At 28.5% G+C, this 24,347-nt stretch overlaps 1 long non-coding RNA gene across 1 annotated transcript; it reads right to left on the bottom strand.

Annotated features, from left to right (window-relative positions):
* Window positions 1-232: 232 nt before the first annotated feature.
* Window positions 233-16,500, bottom strand: LOC129314346 (uncharacterized). Its single transcript, XR_008594082.1, has 3 exons — window positions 16,080-16,500; window positions 15,899-15,994; window positions 233-458 (listed from the first exon to the last, which is right to left on the bottom strand). It is a non-coding gene; the product is annotated as an uncharacterized LOC129314346 (long non-coding RNA).
* Between the last annotated feature and the right edge of the window lie 7,847 nt (window positions 16,501-24,347).

Raw genomic sequence — 24,347 nt, 5'->3', positions numbered from 1 at the left:
AAAAGATTACACACACTTTAAAGACACATTTATATTTATGTATTATTCTCTATCATGCAAAAAAGTAGGCAATTCCCAAAATAGTTATATCACTCAACCTTTATAGTCTCTACCTACTTTAACACACTTGTAAGCAAATCCTAAGTAGAGTTTTACTCCTACTTTATCAATCAATAAGCTAATTCCAAAATTCTAAAACTAACACAACATAAATAAATAAAGAAATATGCCAAGATCAATACAACTCGCATTCACATAAAGTCTCCTAGCCAAAGCATCCGATGGTCGAACCATCTCAAGAAAGCAAATCAGTGATCAACCTAATCTAAAGTAAAAGGGCAAATAACAATACAAAGGGTCCTAAGGGTGGTAGCAACAATGTCCAACATAGAACTATACTTTTTACAAAGCCTGGTTTCTTAATGCCGATTCCTTTTTTGCAACACCACTTATATTCCCTGAAAAATATTAGTGAAAGAAGTGAGACATCTTGTCTCAATAACAATGTTTAAGGTTATGGAGTATCCATGGCCATTAAACTTCCCAATTTAGTGCGTTTCTGTGTTCCAATCAATAATATTCTAATATATTAGAGTAATAAAAATAAACATCATGCAACAATCAACACTAACAAGGTTCTTGATTCTAATGGTTACTAATGCACAGTTGAAAGCACATATCATATTTCATTAATCATTACTCACAAGGTTCCCAATTCTAACAATTACCATGCAGCTAAAGAATTTTGAAGGTCACATATTGTTCAGCAAAAGTAGCTTGAAGACCATACTGATCAAGCTTGAACGACTTTAATAGCTTGTAGATAAGGCCACCATAATTGAAAAAGCTAATGTATATATCATCAATCAACATCAAATTCACACATTTACTATGATAGAAATGAAATACACCCCTTGTGCAAGCCTATCAATAGTAGAAAAGGATTACACACATTCAAAGACACATATTTATGTATTATTCCCTATCATGCAAAATAGTAGGCAATTTTGAAAATAGTTATATCACTCAACTTTTGTAGGCTCTACCTATTTTAACACACTTGTAAGCAAACATTACATAAATAAATAAAGAAATATGCAAAGATCAATACATCTCGCATTCCTATAAAGTCCACGGGGCAAATAACAATGCAAGGGTGCTAAGGGTAGTAGCAATAATGGAGCATAACATCATTGGTTTCCAAATAAGCACATGATTAATTAACTAACCTACCTCTTTTTGAACACTTAGGATGTCTAAAAATAGTACTAAACTTAGCCTGACCCTAGAAAGAGGACCTAGACAAATTAAGCATATAGACACCACCCAATGTGCTCCTTTTGAAAGCGAGAGTGTGATCATAAGCACAATACCTTCAACGCCCCATATCATGCAATTTATAATTTGATATAAGCATGATGACAAACACAATCAACCTAGTTATATTAATCACATGTATAGGCTAGTTTCTCAATACAGATTCATCAATTTCATTCCATGTTCAATCCTGCACAACCACAATTTCACAATATAACATATTCATTAGTTCTGTATGGTCCTTACTGAATTAATAGTAATCAATCTTAAACTAGTCAAGAATTCTATAAAAGTAAATTTACTCTCCACCAAGTCCCTACTGAATCCAAGACTATTAAATAGACAAGTCAAACCCAAAGTTGAACTAGAACCCCTACAATTCATCATATCTCAAATAGTTAAAGATCCGTTCAGTAGCTATAAGTAATTCCTAATCTCAAACATCTCCATTAGCTTCTTATCATTCAAGGTCATCAAGTGTGACTCAAATCTAATTATGTTTATTGAAATAATATATTAGGTCTCAAACTTACATTTCTTGCCTCATGACTTCTAATTAATTAATATATTTAAATTCTCGGTTAGCCTAAAATTAATCCCAAGTTCCCCAAAATCCCAAGTATGTAGAGCTATGGCCTTGGGTAATCTTGAATCTAATAATATATTATCTAAATTAAGTTTTCTAGGGTTTATAAAATTAGAAAAAATCCTAAATTCCAATCCTAAATTAGATCAATTGTAACCTTCTAAACTAAAATCCACAGCTCTAATAAATGAAATATGTAGGACAATTAGGAAAATGGGGAAAGAAGTGATCTAGCCCCGCTAGCACCCGTACGGGCCCATTTTAAAAATAGGTAGGGCTTGCTCATACAAGTTAAAATGGGTCAGGACTACCCATACAAAGAAATGTAAAAAAAAAAGTTTGCAAGTGATCTAAAGTCTCCAAATTACTAAAAGCTTGGATTGAGCAATGGGTGTGATAGGATAGCCTAAAGCATTGCCTGTGTAGCTCATCCCGATTCTCGTATAAGATCAAAACAATCTTACCCCATCGGTACCTATACAGACCCATTTTAGCCCATTTTGAAAAGAGGTGGGGCTAGCCTGTACAAGTTAAAATGGGTCAGGGCTACCCATATAAAGAAACATAAAGGTGGAAGAGAATGCATCTTTCATAATAAACTATAGATAATCTATGGATAATCACTGCTAATATATCATCTAGATAATCTCAAAAACTATCAAAAAACAAGAAAAATTCAAACAAAATGATAAATTTTATTTAATAAATCAAAAGAAACCAAAAAAGACCAAGCCAAATTACTCAAAGAGGAGGAAAGGATATTTTTGAATCATAGTATAACAAGATCATAAGGGTCAGATCCATAAGCCAAGAATAACTTGACGAGATAAGTGAGCAAGAGAGAGAGCATGAGAGACGAGACTCTAGGGGAGTAATGAGAGATGTCAAGACCTAGCTCGAGATTGGAACTTAAAGATTTGGGATAGGAGCAAAAGGTGAACGACAAAACAACAACAATGAGAAAGACAATTCAACTTTGGATAAGTAAAGAGAAACAAGAGGCAAGTAGTTGGGCAGAGAGAATAGATTGAGGAATGAAAGGGGAGATGAACAAAAAATAAGTTTAAGGGTTTCACCATTTCATATAACAAAATACAATGCACCACAATTACAATTAAAGAGAATAAAAAATACACATACATTGACAAGCAAGAACAAGCTAGCCCAATGGCCTCCCCACTCTTTGTCATTAGTAGCAGGCTAGCGCCTATCTTTAGCCTTCTCGTTTTATTCTACAAACAGGCGGGCACTATCAGGAATGAGTAAGTTGCGGGTCATTTGCTCACCCTTACCTCAAACGCTTAAGAACTTTAAACTCTAGCAAAGAGAGGAATTTCAGAAGTGGGGGATGATTTGGAATGATTTAAGACTTTAAAATACTATTTAAGACATCATATAGTGACTTATTATGACAATGTTCATTGATAATCATTCATGTGTCTTCCACATCCACCAATGGTCGCACACGAATAGAGGCTGCCACCTCTGCTCATGTCCAACCATAGTTTGAGCCTTCTTTATTCCCTGAATGGACATGGACAGAACCTCTACATCCTCATCCTATGACCTTTACAAGGTGTTCTAACCCTCTCTAAAGCATTCCTATAGCCACAAACATGAGCCAAGGGCCTATTTTAGGAGGAGGATGCTCCCCCCCTTTTATTTATAAAAAGCATCAAGTGCATTTATAGAAAGTAGAAAGATTAAAAAGTTGTGCTTAAAATTTAAAAAAAAATCCTTCATAATGTAAGAAAATGATCAACAAAAAGCAAAAGAAAAACACGAGAAAAATATAATGTATCAAGAACTTTTATAAAATATATTTAAACTAAGTGAAAAACTCAAGTTTAAAAAAAAAGGAAAAAAAAATAGGAAGTGGACGGATTAAAAAGATGTGTCTATATTTAAAAAGGATTCAAAATAATGGGAAAACTCTACAAAAATGCCAAGGAATAAAATAGAAAGGATGCATGAGAGAAGTGAATGCATGGTAGTTTTCCCAAGTCCAATATCAAAAATATTTTTTAAAACAGAAATTACTGCAAATGTTATATAGTATGATGAAATTCTTATGAATATATGACTAACAATTTTTATTCAAAAATTGAGAAATATAGTAAGAAAAATACAAAACATTGAGCATACTTTGAAGACATATTTAAGTTATATAAAAAAATGAAGTTTAAACAAAAAATATGGATAAAAAATAAGAAGTGCAAAAAATGCTTCAAAACAATGGGAAAAAAGAAACAAAAATCCTAAGGAATAAAAAAGAAAGAATGCAATAATCGGAGTGAATGCATGTTGCTTTCCTCAAGTCCGACATCAAAAATATTAGTTAAAAAAAGAAAATACGGTAAATGTTTTACAATATGAAGCATTTTTTATGAGAATATCATTAACATAGCTAAGAAATGGTATCTTTTATTTAAAAATTAGGAAAGATATCAAGAAAAATATAATGTGTCAAGAAATTTTCAAAAAAAAACTCAATTTTCTAAAAAAATATGGTCAAAAATAGGAAGTGGACGAATTAAAAGATGTATTTATATTTTAAAAAGCTTCAAAATAATGGGACAACCCAACAAAAATTCAAAGGAAAAAAATAGAAAGAATGCAATGACCAGAGTGAGTGCATGTTACTTTTCTCAAGTCCCATGTCAAAAATCTTTTGTAAAAAAGAAAATACAGCAAATGTTTTCTAATATGATGCATTTTTATGAATATATGATTAACATTGCAAAGAAATTATGACTTTTATTAAAAAAAATTGACAAACATATCAAGAAACAAATAATGCATCAAGAACTTTTTGAAAACATATTTAAGCAAAATAAAAAAAAACTCAAGTTTTAAAAAAATATGGTTAAAAATAGAAAGTGGAGGGATTAAAAAAGGTGCTTATATTTAAAAAGCTTCAAAACAAGGAGAAAACCCAACAAAAATACCAAAGAAAATAATAGAAAAGATGCAATGACGGGAGTGAGTGCACGGTGATTTTCTCATATCCAACATGAAAAATATTTTTTAAAAAGAAAATAATATGTTTTATAAATATATGATCAACATTTCTAAGAATGATATCATGAAAAATATAATCTATTAAGAGCATTTTAAAAACATATTTAAACTAAATAAAAAAAACTCAAGTTTTTAAGAAACATCGTTAAAAATAGGAAGTAGAAGGATTAAAAAGATGTGTTGATATTTAAAAAAGCTTTAAAATAAAGGGAAAACCCAACGAAAATCCCAAAGGAACAAAATAGAAAGTGAGTGCATGGTGATCTGCTCAATTTGAACATTAAAAATATTTTTTTACAAAAGAAAATACTAAAAGTGATTTACAATATGATGATTTTTTTTTTACAAATATGTAATGTATGAATAACTTTTCGGAGACATGTTGAAGGAAAAAAAATCAATTTAAAAAACAATATGATTAAAGAAAAGGAATTGCAAAGATTAAAATGATGTGTTTCTACTTAAAACTAAAAAAGCTTTAAATTATGGAGGAAAACCAAAAAAATTCCCAATGAAAAAAATAAAAAGAATGCAATGAGTGGTGTAAGTGCATGGTAGTTTCCACAAATATCACATCAAAAATATTTTTTTAGAAAAATAATGTAAATGATTTAGAATAAGATGCATTTTTTACCATATATATGATCAAAATTACTAAGAAATGTATACTTTTAATAAAAATTGAGAAAAATATAATATAATAAGAACTTTTTGAAGACGCATTTAAGCTCAATACAAAATAATGTTTAAAGAAAAAATATGGTAAATTATAGAAGTGCAAAGATTAGAAAACTCGATTATACTTTTTTCAAAAAAGGCGTCTAAATAATAGGGAAAAACCAACAAGAAATCAAAGGAATAAAATAGAAAGAATGCAATGAGTGGAGTACGAGGGATTAAAATTTGGGTCAATAATGAATCGAGAACTTTTTGAAAACATATTTAAACAAAATAAAAAAAATCAAGTTTTTAAAAAATATGGTTAAAAATAGAAAGTGGAGGGATTAAAAAATGTGTTTATATTTAAAAAGCTTCAAAACAATGAAAAAACCCAACAAAAATACCAAGGAAAATAATAGAGAAGATGCAATGATTGGAGTGAGTGCACGGTGATTTTCTCATATCCAACATGAAAAATATTTTTTAAAAAGAAAATGCTGTAAATGTTTTATAATATGATACAGTTTTTATAAATATATGATTAACATTGCTGAGAAATGGTGATTTTTATTTAAAAATTGAGAATGAAATCAGGAAAAATATAATCTGTTAAGAACATTTTGAGTGCATGGTGATTTTTAAGAAATATGGTTAAAAATAGGAAGCGAAAGGATTAAAAAGATGTGTTGATATTTAAAAAAGCTTTAAACTAAAGGGAAAACACAACAAAAAACCCAAAGGTAAAAAATAGAAAGAATGCAATGATTGGAGTGAGTGCATGGTGATTTGCTCAATTTCAACATTAAAAATATTTTGTTACAAAAGAAAATAGTAAAAGTGATTTACAATATGATAAATTTTTTTACAAATAAAAGATTATCAGTAAGAAATAAGAAATGATGACTTTTATTTAAAAATTGAGAAAGATATAAAAAATATATATATATAATGTACGAATAACTTTTCGGAGACATGTTGAAGGAAAAAAAATCAATATAAAAAACAATACGATTAAAGAAAAAGAAATGGCAAGATTAAAATGATGTGTTTCTACTTAAAAATAAAAAGCTTTAAATTATGGAGGAAAATCAACAAAATTCCGAATGAAAAAAATAAAAAGAATGCAATGAGTGGTGTAAGTGCATGGTAGTTTCCACAAATATCACATCAAAAATATTTTTTTAAAAAATAATGTAAATGATTTAGAATAAGATGCATTTTTTACCAATATATGATCAAAATTACTGAAAAATGCTTACTTTTTATAAAAATTGAGGAAAATATAATGTAATAAGAACTTTTTGAAGACGCATTTAAGCTCACTAAAAAATAATGTTCAAAGAAAAAATATGGTAAATTATAGGAATTGCAAAGATTGGAAAACTGGATTATATTTTTTTTAAAAAAAAGGCATCAAATCAAAATAATAGGGAAAAACAAACGAAAAACCAAAGGAATAAAATAGAAAGAATACCATGAGTGGAGTGGATGCATGAGGCGTTCCTCTAGTCCCACATCAAAAATATTTTTTAAAAACAAAAAATACAGTAAATGTTTTATAATATGATGCATTTTTTATGAATATATGATTATCATTGCTAAGAAATGGTGACTTTTATTTAAAAATTGACAAAGATTTGAAAAAATAAAAGTACATTGTATCAAAAACTTTTTCAAAACATATTTAAACTAAATAGAAAAAACTCAACTTTTTTAAAAAACATCGTTAAAAATAACAAGTGGAAGGATTAAAAAGATGTGTTTATATTTCAAAAAAGCTTCAAAATAATGGGAATACCAAAAAAGAATATCAAGGAAAATAATAGAAAGAATTCAATGACTGGAGTGAGTGGACAGTGATATTCTCAATTCCAACATGAAAGATATTTTTAGAAAAATGATGTAAATGTTTTATAATATGATGCAATTTTTATAAATATATGATCAACATTGCTAAGAAATGATGACTTTTAAACATATTAAAGCTGAATAAAAAAACACAGTTTAAAAAAAAACATTGTTAAAAATAAGAAGTGGAAGGATTAAAAAGATGTGTTGATATTTAAAAAAGCTTTAAAATAAAGGGAAAACCCAACAAAAATCCCAAAGGAACAAAATAGAAAGAATGCAATAATTGGAGTGAGTGCATGGTGATTTCCTCAATTTCAACATTAAAAATATTTTGTTACAAAAGAAAATACTACAAGTGATTTACAATATGATGAATTTTTTTACAAATATCACATTAAAAATTGAGAAAGATATAAAAATATATATAATGCATGAATGACTTTTCGAAGACATGAAGGAAAAAAAAATCAATTTTAAAAACAATATGATTAAAGAAAAGGAAATGCAAAGATTAAAATGATGTGTTTTTACTTAAGAATAAAAAAGCTTTAAATTATGGAGGAAACCAACATCAAAAATGTCACATCAAAAAAGTAAGTGCATGGTAGTTTCCACAAATATCACATCAAAAATATTTTTTAAAAAAATAATGTAAATGATTTAGAATAAGATGTATTTTTTACCAATATATGATCAAAATTACTGCAAAATGCTTACATTTTATAAAAATTGAGGAAAATATAATGTAATAAGAACTTTTTGAAGACGCATTTAAGCTCAATACAAAATAATGTTTAAAGAAAAAATATGGTAAATTAGAGGAAGTGCAAAGATTAGAAAACTGGATTATATTTTTTTCCAAAAAGGCGTCAAAATAATAGGGAAAAACCAACGAAAAACCAAAGGAATAAAATAGAAAGAATGCAATGAGTGGAGTACAAGGGATTAACATTTGGGTCAATAATGTATCAAGAACTTTTTGAAAACATATTTAAACAAAATAAAAAAACTCAGGTTTTAAAAAAAATATGGTTAAAAATAGAAAGTGAAGGGATTAAAAAATGTGTTTATATTTAAAAAGCTTCAAAACAATGAGAAAACCCAACAAAAATACTGAGGAAAATAATAGAGAAGATGCAATGATTGAAGTGAGTGCACGGTGATTTTCTCATATCCAACATGAAAAATATTTTTTGTAAAAGAAAATGCTGTAAATGTTTTATAATATGATGCAATTTTTATAAATATATGATCAACATTGCTGAGAAATGGTGAATTTTATTTAAAAATTGAGAATGATACCAGGAAAAATATAATGTATTAAGAGCTTTTTGAAAACATGTTTAAACTAAATAAAAAATTCCAGTTTTTAAGAAATATGGTTAAAAATAGGAAGTGGGAGGATTAAAAAGATGTGTTGATATTTAAAAAAGCTTTAAAATAAAGGGAAAACCCAACAAAAATCCCAAAGGCACAAAATAGAAAGAATGCAATGATTGGAGTGAGTGCACGGTGATTTCCTCAATTTCAACATTAAAAATATTTTTTTACAAAAGAAAATATACAATATGATGAATTTTCTTAGAAATAAAATATTAACATCCCTAGGAATCAAGAAATGATGACTTTTATTTAAAAATTGAGAAAGATATAAAAAAAATATATAATGGATGAATGACTTTTCGAAGACATGAAGGAAAAAATAATCAATTTAAAAAACAATATGATTAAAGAAAAGGAAATGCAAAGATTAAAATGATGTGTTTCTACTTAAAAATAAAAAAGCTTTAAATTATGGAGGAAAACCAACAAAATTCCCGATGAAAAAAAGAAAAAGAATGCAATGAGTGGTGTAAGTGCATGGTGGTTTCCACAAATATCACATCAAAAATAATTTTTTTAAAAAAAATAATGTAAATGTTTTAGAATAAGATGCTTTTTTTTACCACTATATGATCAAAATTACTAAGAAATGCTTACTTTTAATAAGATGCTTACTTTTTGAAGACGCATTTAAGTTCAATAAAAATAATGTTTAAACAAAAAATATGGTAAATTATAGTAAGTGCAGAGATTAGAAAACTGGATTATATTTTTTTTCAAAAAAGGCGTCAAAATATATAATAGGGAAAACCAACAAAAAACCAACGGAATAAAATAGAAAGAATGCAATGAATGGAGTGGAGCATGGGGTTTTCCTCAAGTCCCACATCAAAAATATTTTTTGAAAACAAAAATACAGTAAATGTTTTATAATATGATGCATGTTTTTATGAATACATGATTAACAATTCTAAGAAATGGTGACTTTCATTTAAAAATTGACAAAGATTTGAAAAAATAAAAATACATTGTATCAAGAACTTTTTCAAAAAATATTTAAACTAAATAAAAAAACTCAATTTAAAAAAAAACATCTTTAAAAATAGCAAGTGGAACGATTAAAAAGATGTGTTTATATTTAAAAAAAGCTTCAAAATAATGGGAAAACCTGATAAAAAATCAAGGAAAATAATAGAAAGAATTCAATGACTGGAGTGTGTGAACGGTGATTTTCTCAATTCCAACATGAAAAATATTTTTAAAAAATGATGTTAATGTTTTATAATATGAAGCAATTTTTATAAATATACCATCAACATTGCGAAGAAATGATGACTTTTAAACATATTAAAGCTGTAAAAAAATTTAAAAAAAACATCGTTAAAAATAGGAAGTGGAAGGATTAAAAAGATGTGTTGATATTTAAAAAAGCTTTAAAATAATGGGAAAACCCAACAAAAATCCCAAAGGAACAAAATAGAAAGAATGCAATGATTGGAGTGAGTGCATGGTGATTTGCTCAATTTCAACATTGAAAATATTTTTCTACAAAAGAAAATACTACAAGTGATTTACAATATGATGAATTTTTTTACAAATAAAAGATTAACATCCCTAAGAATTAAGAAATGATGACTTTTATTTAAAACTTGAGAAAGATATAAAAAAATATATAATGTATGAATAACTTTTCGAAAACATGTTCAAGGAAAAAAAAAACTCAATTGAAAAAAACAATATGATTAAACAAAAGGAAATGCAAAGATTAAAATGATGTGTTTATACTTAAAAATAAAAAAGCTTTAAATTATGGAGGAAAACCAACAAAATTCCCAATGAAAAACATAAAAAGAATGCAATGAGTGGTGTAAGTGCATGGTAGTTTCCAAAAATATCACATCAAAAATAATTTTTTAAAAAAATAATGTAAATGTTTTAGAATAAGATGCATTTTTTACCAATATATGATCAAAATTACAAAGAAATGCTTATTTTTTTAAAATTGAGAAAAATATAATGTAATGAGAACTTTCTGGACGCATTTAAGCTCAATAAAAAATAATGTTTAAACAAAAAATATGGTAAATTATAGGAAGTCCAAAGATTCGAAAATTGGATTATATTTTTGTCCAAAAAGGAATCAAAATATATAATAGGGAAAAACCAACAAAAAACCAATGGAATAAAATAGAAAGAAAACAATGAGTGGAGTGGAGGGATTAAAATTTGGGTCAATAATGTATCAAGAACTTTTTGAAAACATATTTCAGCAAAATCAAAAAAAAACTCAAGTTTTTAAAAAATATGGTTAAAAATAGAAAGTGGAGGGATTAAAAAAGGTTTCAATATTTAAAAGCTTCAAAACAATGAGTGGAGTGGAGGGATTAAAATTTGGGTAAATAATGTATCAAGAACTTTTTCAAAACAGATTTCACCAAAATAAAAAACATCAAGTTTTAAAAAAATATGATTAAAAATAGAAAGTGGAGGGATTAAAAAAGTTGTTAATATTTAAAAGCTTCAAAACAATGAGTGGAGTGGAGGGATTAAAATTTGGGTATCAAGAACTTTTTTAAAACATATTTCACCAAAATAAAAAAAATCAAGTTTTAAAAAAATATGGTTAAAAATAGAAAGTGGAGGGATTAAAAAAGGTGTTAATATTTAAAAGCTTCAAAAAATGACAAAACCCAACAAAAATACCAAGGAAAATAATATAAAGGATGCAATGTCGCGAGTGAGAGCACGGTGAAAAATATTTTTTAAAACGAAAATGCTGTAAATGTTTTATAATCTGATGCAGTTTTTATAAATATATGATCAACATTGATGAGAAATGATGATTTTTATTTAAAAGTTGAGAATGACATAAGGAAAAATATAATTTATTAAGAGCATTTTGAAAACATATTTAAACTAAATAAAAAAGCTCAAGTTTTTAAGAGATCTGGTTAAAAATAGGAAGTGGAAGGATTTAGAAGATGTGTTGATATTTAAAAAAGCTTTAAAATAATGGGAAAACACAACAAAAATCCCAAAGGAAAAAAAATAGAAGGAATGCAATGATTGGAGTGATGCATGGTGATTTGCTCAATTTCAACATTAAAAATATTTTTTTACAGAAGAAAATACTAAAAGCGGTTTACAATATGATGAATTTTTTTACAAATGTAAGATTAACATCCCTAAGAATGAAGAAATGGTGACTTTTATTTAAAAATTGAGAAAGATATAAAAAAATATATAATGTATGAATAACCTTTCGAAGACATGTTCAAGGAAAAAAAACTCAATTTAAAAAACAATATGATTAAACAAAAGGAAATGCAAACATTAAAATGATGTGTTTATACTTAAAAAAACAAAAGCTTTAAATTATGTAGGAAAACCAACAAAATTCCCAATGAAAAAGATAAAAAGAATGCAATGAATGGTGTAAGTGCATGGTAGTTTCCCGAAATATCACATCAAAAATAATTTTTTTAAAAAATAATGTAAATGGTTTAGAATAAGATGCATCTTATACCAATATATGATGAAAATTACTAAGAAATGCTTACTTGTAATAAAAATTGAGAAAAATATAATGTAATGAGAACTTTTTGAAGACGCATTTTAGCTCAATTAAAAATAATGTTTAAACAAAAAGTATGATAAATTATAGGAAGTGCAAAGATTAGAAAACTGGATTATATTTTTTTCAAAAAGGGCGTCAAAATATATAATAGGGAAAAACCAACAAAAAACCAACGGAATAAAATGGAAAGAATGCAATGAGTGGAGTGGATACATGGGGCTTTCCTCAAGTCCCAGATCAAAAATATTTTTTAAAAACAAAAATACAGTAAATGTTTTATAATATGATGCATTTTTTATGAATATATGATTATCATTGCTAAGAAATGGTGACTTTTATTTAAAAATTGACAAAGATTTGGAAAAAAAAATACATTGTATCAAAAACATTTTCAAAACATATTTAAACTAAATAGAAAAAACACAACTTTTTTAAAAAATATCGTTAAAAATAACAAGTGGAAGGATTAAAAAGATGTGTTTATATTTCAAAAAAGCTTCAAAATAATGGGAATACCAAAAAAAAAATATCAAGGAAAATAATAGAAAGAATTCAATGACTGGAGTGAGTGGACAGTGATTTTCTCAATTCCAACATGAAAAATATTTTTTAAAAAAGAAAATGCTGTAAATGTTTTCATATTAAAGCTAAATAAAAAACTCAATTTAAAAAAACATCGTTAAAAATAGGAAGTGGAAGGATTAAAAAGATGTGTTTATATTTAAAAATGTTTCAAAATAATGGGAAAACCCAACAAAAATCCCATGTAAAAAAAAATAAATAGAATGCAATGGCCAGAATAACTGCATGCTGATTTTGAAGATTTCAACATGAAAAGTATTTTTCAAAAAAGAAAACATTAAAAATGATTTATTATATGAAGAATTTTTATGAATATATTATTAACATTACTAACAAATGATGACTTTTTATTTAAAAATTGAGAAAGATATCACCAAAAATATAATGTAACAAGAAGCTTTTGAATACACATTTAAGCTGAATAAAAAATGAAGTTTAAAAAAATATGGTAAAATAATAGGAACCAGAAAGATTAAAAAGATTGATTATATTAGAAAAAACCATCAAAATAATGGGGAAATAACAACAAAATAGAAAGAATGCAATGAGTGGAGTGAATGCAAGGTGCTTTCCTCAAGTCCCACATCAAAAATATTTTTTAAAAAAGAAATTACTGCAAATGTTATATAATATGATGCATTTTTTATGAATATATGATTAACATTGCTAAGAAATGGTGACTTTTATTTAAAAATTGACAAAGATATGAAGAAATAAAAATATATTGTATCAAGAACTTTTTTAAAACATCTTTAAATTAAATAAAAAACTCAAGTTTTATAAAATACATCGTTAAAAATAACAATTGGAAGGATTAAAAAGATGTGTTCATATTTAAAAAAAGCTTCAAAATAATGGGAAACCCCAAAAAAAAAATACCAAGGAAAATAATAGAAAGAATGAAATGAATGGAGTGAGTGGATGGTGATCTTCTCAATTATGAAAAATATTTTTAAAAAAATAAAATGCTGTAAATGTTTTATAATATGATGAACTTTTATAAATATATGATCAACATTGCTAAAAAATGATGACTTTTAAACATATTAAAGCTAAATAAATAGCTCAAGTTCAAGAAAAAAAACATCGTCAAAAATAGGAAGTGAAAGGATTAAAAAGATGTGTTTATATTTAAAAAAGTTTCAAAATAATGGGAAAACCCCACAAAAATCCCAAGGAAAATAATAGAAAGAATGCAATGAGTGGTGTGAGTGCATGGTAATTTTCTCAATCCCCACATCAAAAATACGTTTTAAAAAAGAAAACACTGTAAATGTTTTAAAATATGATGCATTTTTTATGGATATATCATTAACATTACTTAGAAATGATGACTTTCATTTCAAATTTGGGAAGGATATCAAGAAAAATATAATGCATTAAGAACTTTTTGAAGACATTTTTAAATTAAATAAAAAAACTCATGTTTTAAAAAAATATGGTTAAATAATAAAAAGTGAAAAGATTAAAAAGATTGTTTATATTTAAAAAAAGCTTCAAAATAATTGGAAAAAAAACCAACGAAAACCCCCCAAGGAATAAACTAGAAAGACTGCAATTGGTGGTGTGAGTGTATGGTGATTTCTTCATGTCCCTTATCAAAAATCAAAAATATTGTTTAAAAAAGAAATTACTGTAAATGTTTCTTTTGGTGAAAAAAAATACTTTAAATGGTATACAATATGATGCCTTTTTTTTTCAATATGAATATATGATAAACAATATAAAGAGATAATGACTTTTATTTAAAAATTGAGGAAGGTATTAAGAAAAATACAAAACATTAACTACTTTTGAAGACATATTTAAGCTATATAAAAAATCAAGTTTAAATAAAAATATATGGATATATATTTGGAAATGCAAAGATTAAAAAAGATGTGTTTATATTTTAAAAAAGCTTCAAAATAATGGCAAAAGGCAAATAAAAATCATAAGGAATAAAATAGAAAGGATGCAATGAGTGGAATGGTAGTTTTCTCAAGTCCCACTACCACATTAAAAATATTTTTTAAGCAAAAATATAGTAAATGTTTTATAATACGATGCATTTTTTATGAATATATGATTAACATTGCTAAAAAATGGTGATTTTTATTTAAAAATTGAGAAAGATGTGAAGAAAAATATATTGTAATAAGAACTTTTTCAAAATTATTTAAAATAAATAAAAAACTCAAGTTTTTTAAAAATATGGTTAAAAATAACAAGTGAAAGGATTAAAAATATGTGTCTATATTTAAAAAAGCTTCAAAATAATGGGAAAACCCAACAAAAATTCCAAGGAAAAAAAAAATAGAAAGAATGCAATGATTGGAGTGAGTGGATGGTGATTTTCTCAATTTCAACATGAGAAACATTTTTTAAAAAAGAAACTACTATAAATGTTTTATAATATGATTAATTTTTTATCAACAAAAAGCACATGGAAAAAAGAAAAAGAATATAACGAGATAGGCAGTTTCTTAAGTCCCACATCAATCATAATAGAGAAGAATAGCGTGATGGTTATCCATTAAAAAGGAAGCTATGTAGAGTCTATGAATGTATCAGTGGCTGAGAAACAATTTCATGGATAACAATATGATACTATTTTCTGACTCTGAAATTGTTTCTTCTTAGAGAAGTAGTGAATAACAAACAAGATGCATAGTAACAGAAACAAAATATCATAAAATGTTGGAACAATAGGAAAATGAGAGCAGAAATTTGGAAAATAAAGTATCAGCTACTGTAAACCTAGTCAGCAATCAACAATATCACCTAGTCAGCAATCAACAATATCAAATATGTGATTATCCCACTACTAAAGCAAAATAACATATTATACATTCGCTAGGAGTTCTAAATCAAGTCTATTAACAAGGTGACGTTGGGAGAGTAAAAAATTAGAAATTAAAATTTAAAAGAAAAGAAGATCAGCAGAAATTTGAGAAATATAATATCAATTATGGGCGTGATGAGCCGTAAATGAAAATTACCCTGGTTGACAGATTGGAGAAGCGACACAATGTCAATGTCTGGCCTTGATCTGTCTCGCCGTCGTTTTCTTGCTTTCACCAATTCATGACCTAATTCTGTAATCAAATGAGAAACATAAATAGAATTTCTAGATTGAGGAAAATTGTATGAAAAAAAACTAATAATAATAAGACAATATACCTCTGAGCCCTTGAAGAATTGTGAGAAAGATAATCATTCGGAGGAGTTGAGGCCTCGGTGAAGAAGAGAGATAAAGTGCTTTGTTTATTGAGAGTGAGAGCGATAATGGGAAGAAGAGTAACCGTTGAAAAACAACGGGAAGAGAGAAAACGATGCCCTTGCTCCTTTCGACGACATTATCGAATCGAGGGTTTTCAACGATCGCGAGACCGGAAGGTCAAGAGGGTTTGGATTCGTGATTTTTCCTTAGAGCAGTCGGTGGAGGTAGATAGAGAAACGGCGATAGATGCCGCGAGGGTGGATACTACAGGAACGGCGGCGGAGGATATGGCGGTGGCGGTTATGGTAGTCGTGGATCTGGCTACTCTCGCGGCGGCAGCAAGTCAGATGAAAACGGGAGAAAATATAGATTATAGGATGAGGGGGCTTAGGGTTTTTTCCCCCACAGCACTTGGTGAATAATAAAATAAAATAAAATAATAATAATAATAAAGTCTTTGGCGGTGGTTAATAGTCTTTTCCTTTTACCGTTGATGGGAACATAGTGGCGCTCCGCTGTTATGGCTCTCATTATTATTATTATTATTATTTTTATGGCTCATCAAAATATAGCCGTTCAGGGATTCTCCAATAAATAAGGCTTTAATGAACGAAATTGATTTGCTAGGATATGTTTGGGAATTGAATAATTTTTTATTCATCAATAATAGTATGTATTAAATTAAATATTTATAAAAACGGGAGAAAATATAGATTATAGAATGAGGGGGCTTAGGGTTTTTTCCCCCACAGCATTTAGTGAATATAATAATAATAATAAAATAATAATAATAATAATAAAGTCGTTGGCGGTGGTTAATAGTCTTTTCCTTTTACCGTTGATGGGAACACACTGGCGCTCTGCTGTTATGGCTCTTAATATTATTTTTTTTATGGCTCATCAAAATATAGCCGCTCAAGGATTCTCCAATAAATAAGGCTATAATGAACGAAATTGATTTGCTAGGATATGTTTGGGAATTGAATAATTTTTTTATTCATTAATAATAGTATGTATTAAATATTTATAAATTATAATGGTTGTTTCATAAAATTTCTTATTTATAAATTTATAATTTATAAGTATAAATGTGATACTCCATAAAAAATATAAAGCATTTTTAACCATATGTCACCTACACTAAAGTGGTTACTTGTCCTTAAACTAATCCTATATTTTTATATTTACCCCTATTTAATAGGATGTTTTACCTTAAAATAAATATAAAATAACTTATTCAATAGGGACACTTTTAAAAAAGGCAATAATTACACCTTGAAAAATTAAGTATGTTTCGATTAAAAAGTTCAAAACTAAAGTTAGGATTCAATTGAGGTTAGCAAAGTGAGGTTAGGAAAAAAGTCTGTGACTTTAACGTGATTTATGTTTGAATACCTTTTTTAGTAATCAGTTGAACAAATTGAAAATTATTTGGATGATTTGATTCAAAAGTTATTTAAGATATATAATAACAAAAATAAACATAAATTTTGTTTTCTATATTTTTGTGACTAATTTGATATTTTTAAAAAAATCATAAACTTTAAATTATATTTTTTTAAAAAGGTAGACTTAAAATATATAAAATAAATTAATTATTTAAAAATCAAAATTTTAAAAAAGAGTATGAAACAAATGATAAATTATAGTCTATATATAATTAAAAATTTAATAAATAGTCTAATTTGATCTTCTTTAAAAAAATTAAACTTTTAAATTAAAAATTTAAAAAAACAATATATACAAAATGAAGTATTTAGTTTCATTTATAATTATAATATTGGATTGCTTTGCGGAACTACCTATTACGTCGGTCCCCACCTCACCAACTTTACATTTTCACCGACGTAACCTTCGCTATCAATAACTCTTTCCTTCTCTTCTCTACTTACCTTGTCTTCTCCATGCAGCGGCTTTGCCATGCTTAACGCCTTCTCTGTTCGTGCCCAAAACACCATGAGCACTAGTTTGGTCAATGAAAGATCAGACAGCGATAATAATGGTGAGCACAATCTCTAGTTAGATTTGTAGTGACGGATTAGATGGCAATGAGCACACTCGTGAAGGTAGTGGAGAACCACACATTAGAGCAAGGACACGTTGGATGCAAGGAGGGACGATAGAGAGCTGGAGATTGGCTAGAGGTCACTGAGAATAAGACGGTAGAGATCGATTGACAAAGATGGCTTTGCCTATAAGCAATGCAAATGAGGGAGGTCATAGGAGCAAGAAAGGACCACACACAATAGGAAGGTGAAGTAAAGCTAGAGCTTAAGAGTAGATAGATGAGAAGAGAGAGAAAGCACAAAAATTTAATGCTTTCCTAATGGATCAACACCAACGTAATAGAAAAAGCTAGGTTTGATAGTGTTAACCTCTAGAATTTCATATTATTTCATCACATTTTTGTTAAATTCTAATCCATTTTGGTTCAATTGTATATGTTTTTATTGCTTAAATTGGAAAATGTGCATTTCATCTTGGGTTTGTATTCTTGGCTTTGATTTGATATATTTTTGGCCTAATTTTGCATTATTTTGGTTGAAGACTTGATTAAAAGCATTTCTGAAGCTTTGTAGATATTTTTATAAGGTTTTTGGATGAAGAAATCAAGCACAAAGTGAATAATTTTTGTTAGCTACAAAAATAGTATAAAACTGCTAAAGTCATCTTAAAGTTATAACTTTTGCTCGTGACTTTCGCCATTGTCAGAAAATGTTGCATTTTATTAAGTCTGAAATTAGTTAAGTAGGACACTTATATTGAGAGAGCTCAACCCAAAAGGTATTCTACACACTTGAAGACACTTTGGGAGCTTTGTTGTGTTAGGGTTTGAGCTTTGGATGAGTTGGATTCAAGAGTTGAAACTTTAAAGAGATTTTAAACTCCATTTCTTTGGTTCCTTTGTTTCTTCTCCACTTCTCTTCTTGTAATTTTGTAATGGCTATGAATATCTTGTGTACTTGTAGTTTCTTTATATTTATGAGTAGCTAAACTTTTTGCTTTAGGATTATTTTGAACCCTTGTATGGATTAACATTATGTTCCTCCTCTCTTTTTGTGATTAATGATATATATGTGTTTATTTTACTCTTTCCTTAATGGTTCTAAGTGATTGGCCACCATTTAAATGTTGGGTTTACTTAATTGATGCTTGAGAGGGTTAGGTTGAGTGTAGAACTTAGGTAAAATTGCGCAAGAACTTGATATTTGCATGTTGAATATATGATTTTGCTAGTAAGATAGATATATATTTGCTAGCCTTGCATAGCCACATTAGGATTGGTGTTTAAAATTGAGTTTATTAATTATAACAAGAGATTGGGCAATTAATTTAACTAAATATTTATTCAAGACTTAAGAGAGCTTGTCCAAGTATTTTTAGAACCTTATGTTAGTACTTATTTTCACTAAAAGTATTTTTGATAGGAGGTAATTTTGATGTTAAGAAATGCAAGGAGGATAAATAATTCTAGGTTTCAATTTGTGTTTGAAGTTTGTGAATCAATTACTTTTCTTTATTTTCTAGTGTTAATTTAATTTGTAAAATATTTTCATCTAACTATGTGAGGCTCAACTTGATTGAATTTATTTAGTCTTTTGTTTGATCATTTTTTTTGAACAAATCCTCGAAGGAACGATACTTCACTTTTATTAGATTATTTGCTACGACCCATGCACTTATAGTGGCAACAAGTTTTTGGCACCATTGTCGAGGATTTGCTTTTGAAAATATTTTAATCAACCTTAGATTAGTGATAGTAGATTTTGCTTAAGCCTTTGTAGATATTAGTTCTAGATTTTTATTTTGTCTTTGTTTAGTGTTTTTGTTTTAGTTTGATACTTCTTTAGTTGTTTTCTTCTTCAGGTACCCATTTAACATATGCAAGCCATAAGGCCAAAAGGTTTGGAAGTTATACTTAAAAGGCTAAAATTTTTTGAAGAAACTGAGTCTCCAAATTATGAAAGAACTCCTAAAACTCAACCTGAAAACATTGCAGAAGACGGTACGATACTACCTCAGTCAATGGCTTGGCTAATCAAAATCTAAGGGGTACTCAATCTTGTATTTAGATGCTGGAGTTTCAAATACATACTTTTAAGATCAAGCCCACCATGATCATAATGCTTTAAATGAATAGGTTGTTTCATGGTCTATTTAATGAAAATGCTAACATGCATTTGATATCTTTTGTGGAAGTATGTGACTCTTTCAGACAAAATAGGATGCTTAAAGATGTCTTGTGATTGTGATTGTTTTCAATTTCTCTACAAGACAAGGCTAAAGAATGGTTTAACAATATTTTCAAAGGTTCTATTAATTCATGGGAAGATCTTGAGAATAAGTCTAGAGCTCAATTCTTCTCTAATGATAAAATTGTAGAAGTAAGAGATGAATTTCTTAGCTTTAAATAATATCCGAATGAGCATCTCTATACAGCTTAGGAGAGATACAAGATGTTGATGAGAAAATGCTCCAATCATAGGGGTGGATAAATGAGTAGTGATTTAAATTTTTTGTAATTATCTGAATGTACCTTCTAAAGCCATAGTTGATTCTATCACAAATGAAGGATATTGAAATGTGCCTGTCAATAAAGTTTTTCAACTCTTAGATCAATTTTTGCAAACAACACTCAAAACATAGATAGAAGGAATACATCAATAGTAACTAGTACTAAAGATGATTCTTCTTCCCAAATTGTTGCCATCTTAAATGCAATGAACAAGTGTTTTGATATGTTAGAGTCTCAAATGTAAAAGGAAAATTCTCAGAATGTGTATTCTGTCCATGCTATTCCAACTATGTGCAATCAATGCAATGATGTTCACATGCTCGATCAATGTCCTCTCTACATGATCATCGAGTCTGTCAACTATATGGGAAAATTTTAAAATCCTCACAACAACCCTTACTCTCAAACATACAACTCAGGATGGAGGAATCATCTTAACTTTTCATGGAGTCAAGGAAATTCCTCAAATCAACCTTCTTTTAATGTCAAGCCAACTCACCCTCTGAGTTTTCAAGATCTACCAAAAACTAATGCCAGTTAACAAAGATGAGTCTAGAATGGAAAAGATTTGCAAACCTTGAGTAATCAAGAGTCCATAAGAGTTGAAACTAAGGCAACACTTTCTCTTCATGAAACCACAATTAAGTGTCTCGAAGTACAAATGGGGCAATTAGCTTCATAAATGAATGCCATGTTAAGAAGTAATCTCCTTAGTAATACCATTCTAAATCCTAAAAGGGATGGTAAGGAGGAACGTTAAGCAATCACTTTGAGAAGTGGGATGCAATTACCTAAAGTTCTTATACCAAGTTTAAGTGGTGTGAGCAATGGTGCTACTAATGTGGTTGTTAATGATGAAGTAGTTGGTGAAGAAATTGTAGTTGAAGAGTGTGACAACTCAAAGAAGAATCAAGAAGAGAAAAAGAGAGATGATAAAGTCAAAAATGTTGGTAATGAGAAGAAGCAACAAGAGGCCAAGCCAACATATGTGCCTCTACTACCTTTTCCTGAAAGGCTTAGGAATCAACAAGAAGATAACCAATTCAAAAAGTTTCTTGATATGTTTAAACAATTGCATATCAACATTCCTTTCATAAAAGATTTGGAGAAAATGTCAAAATATGCTAAATTCATGAAGGATGTGCTCTCTAAAAAAAGAAGGTTTAATGAGTTTGAGATGGTTGCTATAACTAAAAGTTGTACGGATATCATCAAGCAATTACCTCAAAAGATGAAGGATACCAGCAGCTTTTAAAATCAATCATAATATATTTGAAACATCATTTCTACACTTGCACTAGTATTTTGGCCCTATTAACTTAAATAACTTATCATACACAACTATTTAGGGCTTAAAATACAATTCAGACATTTTAAACAACTTATAGTGCAAGTGTGAACAAAATGCATCCTAGAATTTACAATGATATTCTATTATACAAAATAAACATATACTAGAAGTATACAATAGGAATGTACTAATTCCTAAGCCTCTTGAGCTTTCTTCCTTTCAGCATCAGAGCTAGAGCTTGTAAAGTCTTAAATAAAAGGGGTGAGTCTAGCTATTTAGTAATCAAGGTAAAAACTTATCTCATACAGTTTTATATCAATTGTAAATAAACACATGCATATGAAAGCTATTTCTTAAAACATGCTTGCACACATATCATGACATGTCATTACTCAGTTAGTTCATTTTCATCTCAACACAGGGTACAATGTCACAAGACATTGAGACATGTGCCATGACCAAATATACCATCGACGATGGTGCTCCAGTGATGGTAGCTGGTGCTTTTTTTTTAACATTTGAACTGTGAATATTTTTATCTTTTTTATATTCAACTTATTTTCAATTAAATCCTAGAGGACTGAACTAAAGTTTTAGAATCTCTTAGGACCCATAAGAAAATATGTTTCTTCCTAGATCCTTAAATGAAATTCACCTATAAAATATTAAGATGTAAAATATATTTTCACGAGACCAGCCAACAAGCACGTAACTAAATTGCTAAAAAGTTATACTAATTTAATTAGTGATCTTGAGTTTGAGTTTTGAGTATACAGATGTATTATAAATACTCATTATTAGAAGAGTTTTGCCATTAATGTGATCCTATCAGCCTAGAGCCATGAATAATAGTTTATTGTGTTAATATAATGTATACTGGGTAAGCAATAAAATGCGATTAACAAATTAGGTGCCATTATGTTACGCATAGGAAGTAATTATAATTAATATATACACGGACAATGACATGTTTGTATGCATACATGTAGCAAACAAAAGTTGAGAACACTTGGAAGAAGGGCAAGGGATATAAGAATAGGAAGAAGAGTGTGAAGGATCGAAGATTGCTTCATTCTAGGTGTAGCAGGAGACAAAGCCAAGGCATGGCAAACACTGAGTCCAAGGGAGGTCACTTCCCATGCCAAATACTAGAGACAACTCCTTTGCCGGAGTTCCCAACCCTACCCTCATGAAGTATTCCCCATTTGTCCCTAGAATCTGATTAAATTTTATACTCTTGGAGTTATTGATTAAATTGTATACTCCCTCCGGCACGGTTAAACACTTTTTAAAAGTACAATTTGATCTACTTTATAAGTTACAGCCTGCTAGGATTATTTTATTTCAAATTAAAATTTTTAAACTACCCTTAAAAAGTATGAAAGTAATAAAAAAAATTTATATGGTTTGTTTACTTTTTGCTTTTTATTTGAAGGTCATGTTTAAAATTTCATTTAATTTTGTTCCTTGTATTTTTATTATTTTTATATCAATGATGTTGATAAAAATAACTTATAGATAAAATTGGAGGGAGTATATTATAATAGAGTGAGAGATCGAAGAGAAAGAAACATTGAGGAGGAGGGCTGGAAGAGGATGAAAGGAAGAGAGAGGCGAGAGGAACATGATGATGAATTTGTTGAAATTCACTGCCTTCTTTCCTCGTTATTGCAGAAACAAAGGGTTTGTTCTCTATGAAGATGAAGACGAAGCAAACCAGAGAAATAAAAGCAAACAGGAAGCGATAATTAGAAGGAGAAGCCATGGAAAGAAGAAAGATAGCTGTGCTTCAAGATTAAGAGGTCTCAGAGCATACACTCAACGTCGGGATGCATGGCTGGCTTTTATAGGCTAAATTTCATGGCTGATCATTTTATCATTATTATACACTTCATGGTGGCCATGGTATTGATGAATATTATCTTATATTTAATACTGACTTGTATTCATCAAATGATGCCAAGCTTGATTGGGCAGGCTTTTTTATATGATATTTTTCATTGACCTTGTTTAAGGGAAATTAAATATACCTTCCAGTGTCCACTCAATACAACCCCACTGGTTTTAGTTATAAAATTATTAAAAAGCCGTTGTGTTTAACTGACAACTTAGTTCATTCCATATTGGGCTCTGTACCATCGTATTAGGCTCCTCTCTGTACACGATTTGGTGTTTATTGCGAAGTTTCTATGCCAAATATATATACATAGGGCAAAATGATGGTCAAACGATCCTTCCCCCCCCCCCCCGGCAGACATTACAACCTATGATCTGCGAACTCCCCAATGATTTCTTCTCCAAGGCATTTCATATCTCATTTGAAATCAACGACGACCTTCAATATTTCTTTTCTAACATATACACAATATGTTTAGGGTTTAAAACCATGCATGAGAAAGGGGAAAAAAACAGAGACCAATG

The sequence above is a fragment of the Prosopis cineraria genome, unplaced genomic scaffold (assembly GCF_029017545.1).
Source record: "Prosopis cineraria cultivar Desert tree isolate PC_DT_omini unplaced genomic scaffold, ASM2901754v1 PC6, whole genome shotgun sequence".
Classification (NCBI taxonomy): Eukaryota; Viridiplantae; Streptophyta; class Magnoliopsida; order Fabales; family Fabaceae; genus Prosopis; species Prosopis cineraria.
The sequence above is the reverse complement of the archived record's forward strand: the minus strand, read 5'-3'. Positions and strand labels throughout refer to the sequence as shown.